Genomic DNA, 16,546 nt, shown 5'->3' on the forward strand with positions numbered 1-16,546 from the left:
TGCTTCACTGAGAGAAATGCACTTACATAAGGAACTTCAAACAGTTAAGAACCTCCTAAGGACTAAATTACGCACTTAATTCTAATTGCAGATATTTTCATATTAGGGAAACAATATAACCACAAATATTCTTTCACAGAATAGTGACTGATTCAGTAAGAAAATCAAGATCAAAGAGGTGAATTATTCTTAAAAAAACAAAACAAAACAAAACAACACACGATGGTAGTTTTAAGCACATGGAACTTGGCGATTAATTTTTACAGAAACCATACAGAATTGTACTAGGGAAGAGCTTGCTAGTCTGGTTTAAGAATTGAGTGTAACAAATAATTTTGGTTTAAATACAGTTTTTAAAAAAAAAAAAACTTTTTTTTTGTTTTGTGTATTGGGGTGTGTGTGTGTGTGTGTGTTGGGAAGGACGGGTGACACATTTGTGTGGAGGTTCAGAAGACAGCCTTGTGGGATCTGTTTTCTCTGTCTATATTTATGCATGTTCCAGATATCAAACATAGGTCACACGTACAGCAAGCATTGTTTAATCTACTGAGCCATCTCATAGGCTCTGTGTATGCGAAATTATTTTGTTTTTCTGACAAGAAGAAATATTTTAATGAAAAGAGATAAAGATGTGGCTAAACCAACAGTCAGTCTCTTTCTCTTTATTAGAGAAAAGTATTGTTTTTTTTTTTTTAAACCTCCAACACCGTGAAAGGGAAATGATAAGGACCTGATTATATAGAGATTACTGCTGGGCATAGCTCTCAGTCCCGCCACAAGGTGGCGCCAACAGGCCTTTTCAGCCTCTGCGTTAAACTATAGTTTTTAAAGACGCTCCTTGCGCGCGCACACGCACACGCACGCGCACACACACAGTATCCACCTGTTAAAAATCCGTGTTCCAGCCGGGCGGTGGTGGCGCACGCCTTTAATCTCAGCACTTGGGAGGCAGAGGCAGGCGAATTTCTGAGTTCGAGGATAGGACAGCCAGGGCTATATACAGAGAAACCCTGTCTTGAAAAGAAAAAAGAAAAAAACCGTGTTCCAGTCCACACTTTCCACGCATCTGACAACTAAGATTGGATAATAATATGCCTGACACAACCGGTCAAGAGTGCTGCTCTGGCAAATTACTAGATACTTAAGGAGATACTTAACGGTTGAAAATCTTGGGAAAGCAATAAAAATATAAAACACTGTGACTAGTAGGGAAAAGAGAGAACCCACGGGCCTGGGCCTGAGGATGAAGTGCGTTTGCTCTGATCCTGAACCCACAACCCGGGGCCTCAGCATCCTCCATCAATCACAGCATTCACTTTTCTTTGTTTCTTGGTTAATAAAAATGACAGACTGGGATCAGAGGAGTTGATTTTAAATCCCTTAAGTAAAAAAACAAAAACAAAAACAAACAAACAAACAAACAAACAAACACCAAAACCTTTTGTTGCTGAAGCCTACAGAAGGCTTCGGAATTGTAAGATGGAGTCAGAAGAAAACATGGCATAAGGAAGGGAAATGGGGCTGGATCCTGGAAGAACAGGGAACATATACACACAGACAAAAACAGAGCCAGCAAGTCGCATTTATGTGTGTGTGTGTATGTGTGTGTATGTATGTGTGTATGTGTGTATATGTGTATATATGTGTTTGTGTGTATACATGTACATATGTGTATATGTATATATAAGTATGTGACATATATGTGTGTGTATATATGTGTGTGTGTGTGTGTATATATACACACACACACACACATATAACAGTCATTAAAAGAAGCCTCCAACTGGGAGGGGTTGGAGGGAGAAAATCTAAGAGAGAAGTGATATATTTTAATTTAAAATATATATTTTCAAAAATTAGGTGCTGGAGAGCTGGCTCAGCAGTGCATGGCACTAGCTGCTCTTTCAAGGGCCCAATTACGATTTCCAGCACCCATAAGACAGTGGCTTGCAACCGTCTGTAACTCCAGTCCAAAAAATCCAATGCCCTCTTCTTCTGGTTTCCATGGACAATAGGTTATACAGACATACATGTATGCTGAACACCTCTATACAAAAACACACAAAAATTTTAATTAAAATGAGTAAATATTAAAGTGAAAACAGAAAGAAAAAAATAATGCTCACTGACAATATCTGGAAAACATATTTCAAAAACCAAATTACAGCCAAATCAATAATAATAGTAATTTAGAGACCAATGAAGCATAAGATTACTGAGAGCTGTCTGTTCCAGGACTCTTTCATGTTTAAGTCTGTAGCACTAGGTCTTAGAGTTTAAGCCCTTTCCAACTTTTCTTGCCCAATTCCAAGACACAGGGACAAATATCTTTCTATAAATCACCTAGACATTGACCAGAACTCAGACCTTCTGTAACTAAACTTCTTGTAACTAAACTTTTTTTAAAAGATTTATTTATTTATTATATGTAAGTACACTGTAGCTGTCTTCAGACACTCCAGAAGAGGAAATCAGATCTCATTACAGATGGTTGTGAGCCACCATGTGGTTGCTGGGATTTGAACTCCGGACCTTCGGAAGAGCAGTCGGGTGCTCTTACCCACTGAGCCATCTCACCAGCCCTAAACTTTTTATTTTCAGGAAATTCTACAGTCACATGTTGGAGAGACAGAGAGAAACAGAGAGAGAAAGAAAGAAAGAAAGAAAGAAAGAAAGAAAGAAAGAAAGAAAGAAAGAAAGAAAGAAAGAGAAGGAAGGAAGGAAAGAAAGAAAGAAAGAGAGAGAGAGAGAGAGAGACAGAGAGACAGAGAGACACAGAGAGACAGACAGACAGACAGACACAGAGACAGAAAGGAACACAGCAGAATCCCAGGCAGCATCGCTCTGGTTTGCTCCCATGGTACCGTGCAGCCCAGGGCAAGATGACTACAATCAAGACACAGACAGCCCCACCCCACACAAGTCACTGAATTTCCCTCTTTCTCTATGCATTCTCTTATCGCTGGGAATCACTCATTTGTTACATTTCAGCCATGTCATTTCAGGAATGTCACATACTGTCATATACAGAGTGTGCTCTTAGGATTTTGTTTCCATGTGCAGCCTGGGGAATCAAACCCAAGACTTCCATCAGACTGCCAGGCAGGCTGCATGCCACCGAGCCGACCCAGATATGCGGATATATATATATATGGAGTACTCATGCACATAGACACACACATCCACTTGTGGAGGTCAGAGAACATCTTCTTTCAGGAATTGGTTCTCCGCTCCCACTCTGTGCTTTCTGGGGTATGTGTTCATCTCGCAGACCTGCTGCCTTACTGAACTAGCAATATTTGAGTGTCTCCTGTTCCCTGTCTGCTTATTCTCTAGTGAGGTTTATTGTGTAATGTGATGCCTTTCTTTCTGTCTTCCTTTGAGACAGGGTCTCGCTATCTACGTAACCATGGCAGGACTGAAGCTCCCTGTGTAGACCAAGTTGGCCTCCAACTCCTAGAGCTCCCCCTGCCTCTCCTTCCCGAGTGCTGAGATTAAAGGCGCGCGCCCTGCCACATCTGGCTCTTTGGTTTTTCTCTGCTGTTGTATTTGGGTTGTGTACATATTTTTACCGCTACTACGTGCAGTTTTAAGTATCTTCTACGATGCTGGTTTAATGGTTGTAATTCTTTTGGTCTATGCTTAACATGGGCAGTCTTTATTTCTCTTTTATTTTGAGGATTAATGTTGTATATACTCATCTTCACCAATAATTATTTTCTTTCTGGGCTTAAGATACATGACTCCATGTCCTCCTGTATTCTTGCAGTGATGTCTATTTCTGTTATGATAAGTGCCTTTCTAAGTAACTTGGCAGGCACCGTCTTGAGAGGACGCCATGCTAGGGAGTTGGAAACAAGAAACCACACACACACACACACACACACACACACACACACACGTCAGTAGCCAATGACACTATACCATGGTGGCCCAATGGAAGACAGTCACAAGATACAGCCACAGAGAGAGCAAGGGTTAGAAGTAGACTAGTGAGAAGTTTAAGCACCAGAGAAGAGGACTGTAAAGGGTGCGAGGGACCCACCTTCGGGCTAATGTGGAGACTGAGCGCTGAGCCCATAGCTGGCTGGTCTCTGCTGTCGCCAGCTTCCATTCTTCATGCTTCACATTTAGCATTAGATGATGTGTGGAGGTGAGTCTTCTGGTCGTGCCGACCTTCTGCTCTACATGCCTCTTGCCGCTTGATCGTCCTTTATTTTCCTTAGAGCTGAGAGATTAGGGGACCGTAACCTTAGTGAGTACATTTTCCAGGCCTTTAGTCTGTATTTTAAATTCCTTTTTTTTTTTTTTCTGTAACAGAAATTTGCATTGTAGGTTTGGTCTCTTAAATGTGGTCCTTAATGGTATGATCATAATTTATTTTTCTCTTTATGACTACATGAATCAACCTTGAACCTTGTATTAACTCCTCCTTATTATTTCATCTACCTATTGAGGTTTTTGTTTATTGGACTGATGGGGGGCTCGGTTCCTTGTGCTTTGATAGCGTTACCACCAAGGCTGCCGCGTTCTCCAGGTTTACCTTGTAGTTTTGGCTTTGACCGCCATCCTCTCTCACTGGGAAATGGGGCTCAGCCTGGGTCCTCTTCTGGTCTCCATTGTCTTTCTGCTTCTCTGAGCTTTATGGTTGGTTGGTTTGGTTTGGGGTCTGGAAACTGGTTTTTGTTTTCTTCCTTTCCAGATATATCTTTTAAAAGATTTATTTATTCATTTGGGTACACTGTAGCTGTCTTCAGACACACCAGAAGAGGGCATCGGATCCCATCACAGATGGTTGTGAGCTACCATGTGGTTGCTGGGAATTGAACTCAGGACCCCTGGAAGAACAGTCGGTGCTCTTAACCACTAAGCCATCTCTGCAGCCCAGATATACAGGATTCTGGTTCTTCCCACTGCTCCCTGCTTTCTCCTCTTTCACTGTTCGCTTTCTGCAGCTTTGGTTACATCATGTTTCCTGTCTCCTCTCTCCCTAGCCTTGCTGCCTCTCTCCCTAGCCTTGTTGTAATGTGCAGCTGCCTCACAGCCTCCTGGAAGCGCCACGTCTCAGCCAGGGCTTTAGTGAGTTCTCTAAACGAGATTCCAGGCTGGTAGATTTGATCCTACAGCAGAATTTTGAACAGAATGTAGAGAATTTAGATGTTGTGTAGAGGGCTTGGCCCATTTCCTTCTCACAGCCCCTCCTCCTCCTCCTTCACCCCCATTGCCCCCCCCCCCATACCACCCCCACTCCTGCCCATCCCCGCCACTACTTAATGTGTCTGCAATCCTCCATTTTCTGTCTGTGACATACTTTACCTAACTTTGACATTTAATTTAGTTTAGATTTCTCTCTTCCAGATATCTTCTACATGTAAGATCGTCTCTTGGGAAAATTCAGTGAGATTTACAGGAATGTCTGGGGTTTTCTTTGTATGTTTGTCTCTGCACATCCTCACAAGAGAGGAGACTGGCAGTTTCTCTCTGGTTTCTTGGGGTCACCTTTAGCTATCTAGATGCAAGCGGGGTGTTTGTGCAGAAGAAGTTTTGTTTGTTTGTTCATTTTTCATGTTTTCCTTCTGGAAATCAGAATGCATAAATGTAAAATCTTTCTTTCTTTCTTTCTTTCTTTTTTTTTTTTTTTTTTGGTTTTTTGGTTTTTTGAGACAGGGTTTCTCTGTATAGCCCTGGCTGTCCTGGAACTCACTTTGTAGACCAGGCTGGCCTCGAACTCAGAAATCCGCCTGCCTCTGCCTCCCAAGTGCTGGGATTAAAGGGTGTGCCACCACCACCCGGTCTAAATCTTTCTTTTCCTTGGTTGCTTGGGTTACTAAGGCACTGTCCGTATTTTTTTGGTCTACATTTCCTGCCATTTAGATTGGACATTTTCTGTTGTTCCCATTTCCAGTTTTATCATCTGCATTTAACTGTTGGGAAATGAGTTTGTTTAAGTTATTCTATTGGACTTTGTTGTAAAATTTCCATTTGTTTTTTTCTCATATCTTCTATTTTTTTCACCAAAACTTTCTTGTTTTCTCTCTCTCTCTCTCTCTCACTCTCTCTCCCCCCCCCCTCTCTCTCTCGTATGTCTGCAATGGCTCATTGAATTGTTTGGCACTACCCATCTTCCCTTGCAAGTGCAGTGCTGATAGAGCTAGCTAGGACAAACCCCCAGATGCAGAATCTTAATAACCCAATAGTCCTCATTCCAACAACAACAACAACAACAACAACAACACAATTACACTAAGTCATACTAAGAACCGGGAAGAGCTGAATCTCAACTAAAAAGAAAGAGAGTCAACAGCTGCCAGCCCTCACCTGTCAGATAGGTTAGAAGGATCTGGCAAATATTTCTTTTTTTTTTTTAAAGATTTATTTATTTATTTATTTATTTATTATATGTAAGTACATTGTAGCTGTCTTCAGACACTCCAGAAGAAGGGGTCAGATCTTGTTACGGATGGTTGTGAGCCACCATGTGGTTGCTGGGATTTGAACTCTGGACCTTCGGAAGAGCAGTCGGGTGCTCTAACCCACTGAGCCATCTCACCAGCCCCAACTGGCAAATATTTCAAAGCAGCTACTTGTAGGCCCTCGTGCTCTAGGCACTAGTGAGAGTCTTGCTCTGCCCTACTAGGTCTCCTTAAACACCACCGTAGTGTGGAGGGCCAGGCACCCCTGTCTTTCCATGGGCAGAGGAGGCCCAGAGCCTCAGTGTCATGGGGTGTTGGGGGTAGGGAACTCATTGCGGCCTAATGAGGATCATGAGTCCTAGCCCCAGCCTAGATTTCTCTTACACTATGTTATTGAGAGCTCTGAAGTGTTTCACTTCAGCCTGAAGAAGATGGAATTCCTGTCTCCACTTTTATCTTTTTCTTGCTTGGATAGGAGTTGGAGGCGGTTTTTGCCCCTACGGTGTTTCGTGATCCCCAAAGGGTCTTCCTTTCTAGGCTATTTGTCTCCCAGTCCTTTGGTTAGACGAAGCAGTCTTCTTGAGATGTCCTTATCCATTGGTGTGTGCCAATGGAATTAGTGTATGTCGGGCATCTCTACAATCTGAAGTACATGAAATAAAAAGAAAACTTAATGGACTTTGCTGGTGCTGGGATAATCCCTTGATTCCCACAGTCTCTGGCTGCTCTGCTTGTCTTTCCTCTTTCTCAGACCAGTTCATTTGTTTTATAAAAGGCACCGGATTTTTGGTTAGCAGTCAGTAGGATGAGTAAAGAAATATGTCTTATTTATGTTCCTTTTAATCTCTTCTTTGAGATAATAGTCTCTCCCTACCAAAGAGAGCAAACTGAAGCCACCGGTCAGGATCAGCTTGGAAAGCAATCATTACTTTTCAAGAATTCCTGATGAGGGCAGAACAGACTCTTGGTCTCATCCTAAGTAGTAAAGGTTAGCCTTTCAGCCTGAAACTCCACGGCCATTGTTAAATATGGTTTAGCCTTTTACCACGTGGCAGCTGCTCTCCCGTGGTCAGATGTAGTAAATGGTCAATATTATGCTGATTTCACAAGGGAGACTTGAAGTACAATAAACTAGGCTATGGATTGGAACCCTGTTCTAAATAAGACCAAATAATGAAAGCATAACTCTGCCGCGCGGATGTATTCCTTTGTAATCAAAGCCAGTGCTTGTGGAAGGGACCTCCGGGTGGCAGCCACTTGCCTCCCGTGTTCCTCCGTGTCTCTGATGTATGGAAACAGGCGCTGCTCTTTAATTGCCTGCGATGTAAGCTGTGCCAGCAAGGTGAATCACAAGACAATGAAATGCTTCATGTGGCTTTAGAGCTGCCAAGCTCTTGAGCCTCGGGGCAAATGCATTCCTGCCCAGTGAGGTGTTACGTGGTGGTGTATCCATTTCTACAGTTATAGAAAAGCACCTTTCCTATAGCCGATGTTGCCCTTCCCATTAATCAAGCAGACAGCCTTGATATCATCCTTCAATCCATTCTTCTCTCCTGCACAGGCAGATCTCTAGCCGTGTCTTTCTAGATAAACACTTCTCATATGTTGAAAAAAAAAAAAAAAGCTCAGGTCTGGTCTTTTGTAGTTCATAGTCTGTTTATATGTCTCCTCAGATTCCCGGGTGTATCTTAGCAAATATGCTGGGTCTTTTCTTCCTATTTAAAAGACATCCCATAAGAGCATTCTGGTTGGAAGCTGATCAGTTTAGAGTTGAAATGTAAGTCAAGATATAGTGGTGCATGCCTTTAATCCCAACACTTAAAAGGCAGAGGTAGGTGGATCTTTGTGAGTTCAAGGCCAGCCTGGTTTACAAAGTGAATCCAGGACAGCCAGGACTAGTGTATCTTAAGTATACACACGATTCTGGCCCTCTGTGAGATGTTAGGATACAATAACATGAAAAATGAAAAAGAAAAAGATCTATGTTGGCCTTAAAAGAATTTAAAGAACAGTGTACATGGAGAACAACTAACTGATTGCTTCTTGCCCTGGGGCCTTACACCTCACTACTAAACTTTACGCCGTGGGCTAAGGAACATAAGAGAGACCAAGACTAGCTTTTGGCCATGACTTGTTCTTCAAAGTTTAAGTGATGTACATTTCATAACCTTTATGTGTCTTATATTTATTAAGGGTGGTTCTTTTTCATATCGCCATGACTTGTTTATATACTTGGCAAACATTTGCTAAGGGCCTTCTTGTGTATCAGGTCCTTATGTGGTACTATATAATGCTGTACAGTCAGGGAATGGCACTGTACGGGATATATTCATTGACTTGGAGTTTCTCAGTGAAGACATATTGATAATTATAGACCATAATGACGGCTAAGTACAGAGAGGCACTAGGTCCTTAGGCAATGGGCGTGAAGAACATCAGAGAAAGGTTATATTTGGAGGAGCAATGTTTGAGTTGAGTCTCAAAGTAAATGTGATATATTCAGGACCCAAAAAGGAAAAGGAGAAACCACTACTGAAAGTTGTTCTGTTACTATCACCCAACACTAGGTGAAAAGGAAATAAAGATGATAATGCAAAGGAAGGTGAAGTTATGAAGAGGAGATTAGAGTTTATTAGAGTTTCTTCTGAAGCAAACTAGGGGAAACATTTACTTCTAGTAGTGTTTCAGAGGCTCAGCCAGTTATCATCATGGCAGGAAGCATGGCAACATGTAGGCAGGCATGGTACTGGGGGAGCGGAGAGTTCTACATCTTGTTCTGAAGTCAAAGAGGAGAAAGCTGAATCTCTCTCTCAGGCAGCTAGGAGGAGGGTCTCAAAGTCCACCCCACAGTGACACACTTCCTTCAGCAGTGTCACACCTACTGCAACAAGGACACACCTCCTAATAGTGCCACTCTCTGGGCCAAGCATATTCAAATCACCACACCCTCCAAGTCCACCCACTTCCATGACTATTGACAGGGCCTTCCCAGTGCAGGTCCATTGTAAGTAACCAGTTATCAGTTCATGGTTGCAATGGTTTCATCAAGGCTAGAAGACAATGTTTCACAGCCTTTCACCCTATCTTCCAACTCTTACATGAGTCTTTTTTTTTAATAAAAAGATTTACTTATTTTATGTATATGAGCACACTGTTGCTCTCTTCAGCCACACCAGAATAGGGCATCAGATCCCATTACAGATGGTTGTGAGCCACCATGTGGTTGCTGGGAATTGAACTCAGGACCTCTAGGAAGAGCAGTCAGTGCTCTTAACCACTGAGCCATCTCTCCTGTACTCTTACATGTGTCTTACTCCCTCTTTTGCAACGTTCCCTCAGCCTTAGAGGTGGTGCTGTAAACATCTTGTTTATGGCTAAGTATTAGCCTCTCACTGATTCTTAGCACCTTACACGCCCCTGAGTCCGTAACAAAACTCTTCTCTGCATGAAGCTGAGAATAGCGCTGGTCTAAACATACATATGGGACTAAACATACATATTTAGAAAGTACTTGACAGCATACATATTTACAAAACAGTTTTGTGTTGTAACAATTTAGCTACCCAATATGGGTCTCTAACCTCCTCAGTGTCAGGCACAGGTTCCCTTCCATGGAATAAGCCTCACACCCAGAGGTGGTTATCCCCATAACAATTATGGCACAACTGTATACGTTTGTTTTTCTGGTAGCTTGCTTTTTCTTTTTGTGGTTCACAGAGTTCACAGATAGGTAAGACCCACGATATCTTTTACCCTCCAGGAGCCTACACGGCACCCTCTATGACTTTGACTGCTAGCCAACGGGAAGTTTCCAGCTCAGTCCCAGGTGACATTCTCTGCAACTTGCAACCTGCATGTTATCGTCAGTAAAAGGATATTATTCTCTAACTCTGGTGGACAGCTAAGAGCCTGTATTCTTTTGGGAGCTATCTGGGGCTACCCTAACCAACTCCTCCAGAGATATCCCACACCTAGGTCTTGAAGTTTTGTCTATTAACACACTGCTTCTGGGATCAGCATTATCTAGCCATGCAGTGTTACTCTCTTCAACCTCTGTTTTGTAATAGAGCACTCATGGACACCAGGAGATTAGAAAGGGCCATCATGGTAGGGAGAGCAAATAGTAGAACATAGTAAAAAGGAAAATAAAGAAGATGTATACTATGGAGGGAAAAGTTTAAACAGGGGAGGAAGCAGAAGGACTGTAGTGATGGGGGTGTGTAGGACTACTATGGACCCAACCCTGATTTCTAAAATTTTTTTTTTAATATGGAAGATGACTTACTCATCCATGAAGCTATCCTGGCTAGAATAAATATGAATTTTCAAAATAAAAGAAGGTATGAGAGTTTCATGGGGTTGGAGAGAGCAGCCTCTTGTAACCCCTGGGATTCTGACTAGATACAAAGAGATATCAATACACATTTCATTGATTTTAGGTAGATCTTTTTCATGGTTTGAATACATGCCCAAACCTGAGTGCATAGTGTGTTTGATGGTTTGTCTCCTTTGCTGCTGGTATTGATATTTTATTTTCTTTCTCTGTAGGCACATCATTCACATATGAAATACCTTTTGTATAGCATAATTTGGGGGAGATTGAACAATTTTCTTTTGTTTTTTGTTTTTCTTTCTCACCCTGGTCCTGCTCACTCTGGCTCAAAGATTGATTGATTGATTGATTGATTGATTGATTATATGTAAGTACACTGTAGCTGTCTTCAGACACACCAGAAGAGGGCATCAGATCCCATTACAGATGGTCGTGAGCCACCATGTGGTTGCTGGGATTTGAACTCAGGACCTTTGGAAGAGCAATCAGTGCTCTTAACCACTGAGCCATCTCTCCAGCCCAAGATGAACAATTTTCCAGGAAGAAAATCAAATCAGATTTAGACAAAGATGGAGAAAGCCATCAACTGTGTGTTTGGGGGGTGGATTTCATTGTTGCCATTTGTTTTATGTTGGGGGTTGAAGGCCAGGCCTTGTGTTTGCCCAACTGTGCTTTACCACAGAGATGCTTCAGCCCGGGCTGTGCATATTAAGCAGAATTTCTCAGGTATTTGCATGCATATGAAAGTCTGAGAGATATGGATCAAGGGTTTCACAACTCCGAGAGTTAGGAAATCCACTCGGCATGGCACTGCTGTCAGTTTTTAAGTGAGTATGGTGGAGCAGGAAAGGAGAGAATTGATTAATAACAGAAATCGTATAATATTATAATGTAAATATTATAAAATTAGGGTAAGCATTATTTACATTGGTGTTAAATAACTTGTTTATTAACTGCATATCGTGGTCAAAATATTTGACCCCTCTGACCCCTCTATGGAGTAGCTGAAACTGGAGATAAGGGTCGCCCTCTGGAGGATGGTGATTCTGAATCTGATGATAAAGTCCTTCTTCTGAAATTTTAGTGCGATGCATACCATGAGATGTGAATTTGGAAGAAAACCTAGAGAGAGCAGAGGGAGGAGGAGTAGGTCTGACCTGGCAGATCGTTGAGTCTGCTGCTGCAGTGGACTTGGATGTGGTCCTTTAAGCTGAGCCCCGTAACTGCTGCCGTGGCTTCCTTTCTCCCTCGCTTTCCCATTTCCTTTTACTAAATCTTCACCACTGACAGACACTGAATATAAAGCTCTCCCCGGCAACCAGCAAGAACCCAGAACACTGGTCATTGCCTTGTAAAGTGGGAGAAAACAGCCTCTGCTGGCTTCTAGATGGCTACAGGCACACACACACACACACATACACACACACAGAGACACACATATACACATATACACACACTCACTCACACAAACACACAGACATACACATGCACATACAAACACACATACACATGCACACATACAGATACACAGAGACACACAGACACACAGACAAACAAACACAGACTCAATTCAAACACACACACACACACACACACACACACAGAGACAGGCACTCACAGAGACACTCACACAGACACACACATGTGCACACACATGCACACACACACATACACACACACAGATATATGCATACACACACACACACACCCCAAAACAAAACCTTGGACTCCATGTTTCATTATGAGACCCACTGCCTCATGAAGTCTAGAACATGGAAGTCATATTTCTTTAAGCACAGTGGGCCTTCCCACTGGGCTAGATTTTATTTCTAAAATGACCGTGGAACCAAGTAGTATTTGCAGCAGCAGGGTGGCAAGCCTAACAGGTAAAATAGTTTAGCGATGGACCTCCAGAACTATCAAGTGCTTGATCCCCCACCCCCAAGATGGATTCAGACTGTTAATGCAAAACAGAAACAAGAGACTAGGGGTAGGGGGCATCAGGGGACGATGGCTCACTCCAGTAAAGTACTGGCCACACAAGTATAAGGCCCTGGGGTCAGATCCTATGCACACAAGCAAAAGCTAAATGTAGAGATGCACACTCAGAATCGCAGCATTGGGAAAGTGACTGGAGGCTCCCTGGGGATCATTGACCAGGCTAGTCACACTAGCCAGCTCCTGGTTCTGTGATTACAGTGAGCAGAAGCAAGGGGCCATCAGAAGTTGGTTCTGGCCTCCTTACAGGCACATTCACGTGCACCCACACACACGTGGACATAGGCAAACCTCTCTCTCTCTCTCTCTCTCTCACACACACACACACACACACACACACACACACACACACACACACACACCTATACACCAAAATAATAACACTAATATGCCAGTCAAGACAATGCTTGACACCTGCTTGCCATTGATTATAGAAGTCCTATGTTAGGTAAGTCCTGTGTTCCTCCAGCTTTTTCCACTCAAGGGAGAACTTAGGTGCTTTCCTTAAGTGAATATTAATGACCAGCTATGTGATGTGCCACTCATAAAACTCTACTGTGTTTTGTCATCTTATTTCTTAATGGTGTTGAAGTTTCCCTAAATCATTGAAGATGTTAAGAAAGAAAGCAAATATGAATGCTTTTTTTTTGTTTTAAGGGGAAATGTCAGGTGTTGAGAAATATTTCTTCTTAGTCAAGACATCAATAATTGAAACCTACAAATTTAGCTTCAGAGATAGTAGGTAAGGCAAAACTCTAAACTGGGGTCTTCTCTCAGTTTGTTCATTTATTGTCTATTATTAAGTGTTGGCCAATCGAATTGAGGACTCACTATCATTTGTGTTCATAGAATGAAAGCCCCTTTTCTTTGGGATGGGTCATATACAATGAATACCTAAAGTGCTGGAGACTCAAACTAGAGGCATTGTTCTGAATAGTCTTTTCCAGCCGATGATGCTTCTCTGTGTCGTCTGCTGTCACGTGTAGCGCATATAATGTCACATGCATTCAGTTCTTTACCCCTCCACTGAGACTTCAAAGAAGAGTCAGAGGCCCAAACATCCGAAAGTCAGCAATTTGGGGCATTAGAAATGTCCTTAGCTCAGCATGTGTGCTGTTAATAAATAACAGGTTTAGAAGCTCGCTTTGCCTTTGCAATGTTTTAAAAGGGAGGGAAAAAAATTAAATTGCAGAGGATTGAATACATTTTAACCACAATGGTTGATAGGGTTTCAGTATAAATCCAATTTTTTAGCAATTTATAAACATGATATTTTGGTAGTAATAGGGCATTTTGAAACTATCCACATTCATGAACTTTAAAAAAAAAAAAAAAAAAAAAAAAAGATGTGTGTGCCAGACTGACTAAAACCATCATTTATTTACTCTGCAGACGCTGCAACATTTCACTGATAGAAAACCACACGGGGCACGCTAACTACCTAACAATCACTCACTCAACAGATTGTTTTAACATCTATTATTTTTAAGGCATTTGTGGGGATGAAAATGAAAGTCTTTGCACAATTTCAGGGCCATTTTTCTCGACAGGGAATTTTGAGTCTGGGCCGGTTAAGGACTGATAAGCTAGTGTGCGGCTGGGTAGCATGGTATCAAATCCCTTCCTATGCTTGGCGGTTGAAAATTATATCACCAATGGGTGTCCATCAGTGAGCTGTTTTGGAGCGATAAAGTGAACTTTTTATCAGTGAAATTCCCTTGACACCATATGATGCTTGTCCACGTATTTCATGGTTTACCGATAGTCTTCTTTGTACCCCTCTCTTGGAATGTAAGCTCTGTGCAAGCAGACATGTTGTGGATTTCATCCAGTGTTCCATCGTTAGTGCCGGTGAGTATCCGGCATGTGTTTGTGCTACACAGGAGCGTATCAGATGAATACAGAATGTATCTAGATGAAAGAGCTCCAAAAATCTACATTAAAGTGAAGGAAAGAAGGTCCAGTGGCAATCTATCCTTCGTGTACAAATGGATGCGTACCGTGCATAAACACACACATGAAGTCTGAGCGCACGCATGTGGGGCCGTCCAGAGACTCGCTGAGAGAACACCCAGGAAAGTGGTCCACAGGTTGTCTCACGTGAGGCAACACAACAACATACCTGGCCATCAGGAGTGGAATTCCCTCACCCCCACTTTCTCCCTGTAGCTTTGAATATTAGACCCTATAAAACATTAAAAAAAAAAACACATGAAAAACTAACTTTAAAACCTTCTGTCTTAAGAGGCTGGAGGGAGGGCTCAACAGTTAAGAGCACTGGCTGCTCTTCCAGAGGACCTAGGTTCAATTCCCAGCACCCACATGGCACTCGCTACTCTTTGTATCACCAGCTCCGGGTGATTCGACATTCTTACACAGACATACAAGCAGGCAAAACACCAATGCACTTAAAAGAAAAATAAATCACTTTTTAAAAGTTGGTGGCGCACACCTTTAATCCCCACACTTGGGAGGCAGAGGCAAGTGAGTTCAAGGCCAGTCTAGGGGTCGGAGAATGGCTCAGCGGTTAAGAGCATTGACTGCTGTTCCAGAAGTCCTGAGTTCAATTCCCAGCAACCACATGGTGGCTCCCAACCATCTGTAATGGGAACAGATGCCCCCTTCTGGTGTGTGTGAAGACAGCTACAGTGTGCGCACATATATAAAATAAATAAATTAAAAAAAAAAAAAAGGTCAGAGTGAGACCAGGAAAGGAGGAGGAGGAGGAGGAGGAGGAGGAGGAGGAGGAGGAGGAGGAGGAGAAACAAAACCCACCACCAACAAACAAACAAAGCAAAAACAAAACAAATCTGGTTTAGAGAATGAATTGAAGACTACAGAAGCTTCTGAGGCAGAATTAATTGGCAGAAAAAGCCCAAGAAGTAAACCATCAGAGTTGAACATTTTAGGGAGGGGATAAAATTCTTTCACACCTTGCCCCGGAGCCCGGGAGCTTGTGACCTCACCACATCCTCAATGCCAGGTTCTAAAGGGCTCCACTGTCCCCTTTCTCTACTCCGTGCCAGTCGAGTCTACTTGAAGAGTCTCTTCATTCCTGGTGAATCTTGTCTTTCCTTGTTCCGAGCTCCCACCTGCAGTGAGTTCTTACTTCATTCCAGAGCTGGGTACTACCCTGTCTTTCAACTTAGATTTTTCTCTAGCCACAACTGCAGTGCTCTGTGAAGGTGGGGCCGTCACTTCTGTCTACTCACCTACAGCAACGTGGCTTGATTGGGAATTCTGAGGACAGTGTTTTGAGCGGAGAGACCTGGCTATGGGTTTTAACAGATCAAACCAAATCAAAGTGGCACCAGATCCCAAAACAGACCAGTTTTTCCAGAAGACTCCCTGACAATTCACAGATTCAACCTACCTGAGTCAGAGTGACAAGGAAGTCCCTGCCTTAATCCGTACAAAACAAAAGCTGAGCTAACTGTCAGTTCTTCCTCTATTACTCTGATTCCCTCTCCCCACCCCAGCTTGCATTGCTCAATGGGAACGCCATTCTATTATGTGCAACTAGCCAATCAGATTTATAACTAAGTTTGCAGTGATATTTTGACAATTCATAGGGGAAAAAAATGGCGCAGCATTCCTTGAGAAAAGGACCATACACTCTTGCTTTATGCGGCTTACATATTGTCTTAAAACTAGGAGCAATTTCTGTTGGAAGATGGAGTCAGACTTCCTTCTAGAAGCTTTGGAAATACTAGTTTCTAATACTCTGAAGTTATAGTAGAATAGTTGCCGATAAAAGCATCCTGGAAGGGACCAGGGGAGGTAGCTTAGCCGGTGAGGTGCT

Source organism: Mus musculus, chromosome 10, assembly GCF_000001635.26.
Source record: "Mus musculus strain C57BL/6J chromosome 10, GRCm38.p6 C57BL/6J".
In the NCBI taxonomy this organism is placed as follows: Eukaryota; Metazoa; Chordata; class Mammalia; order Rodentia; family Muridae; genus Mus; species Mus musculus.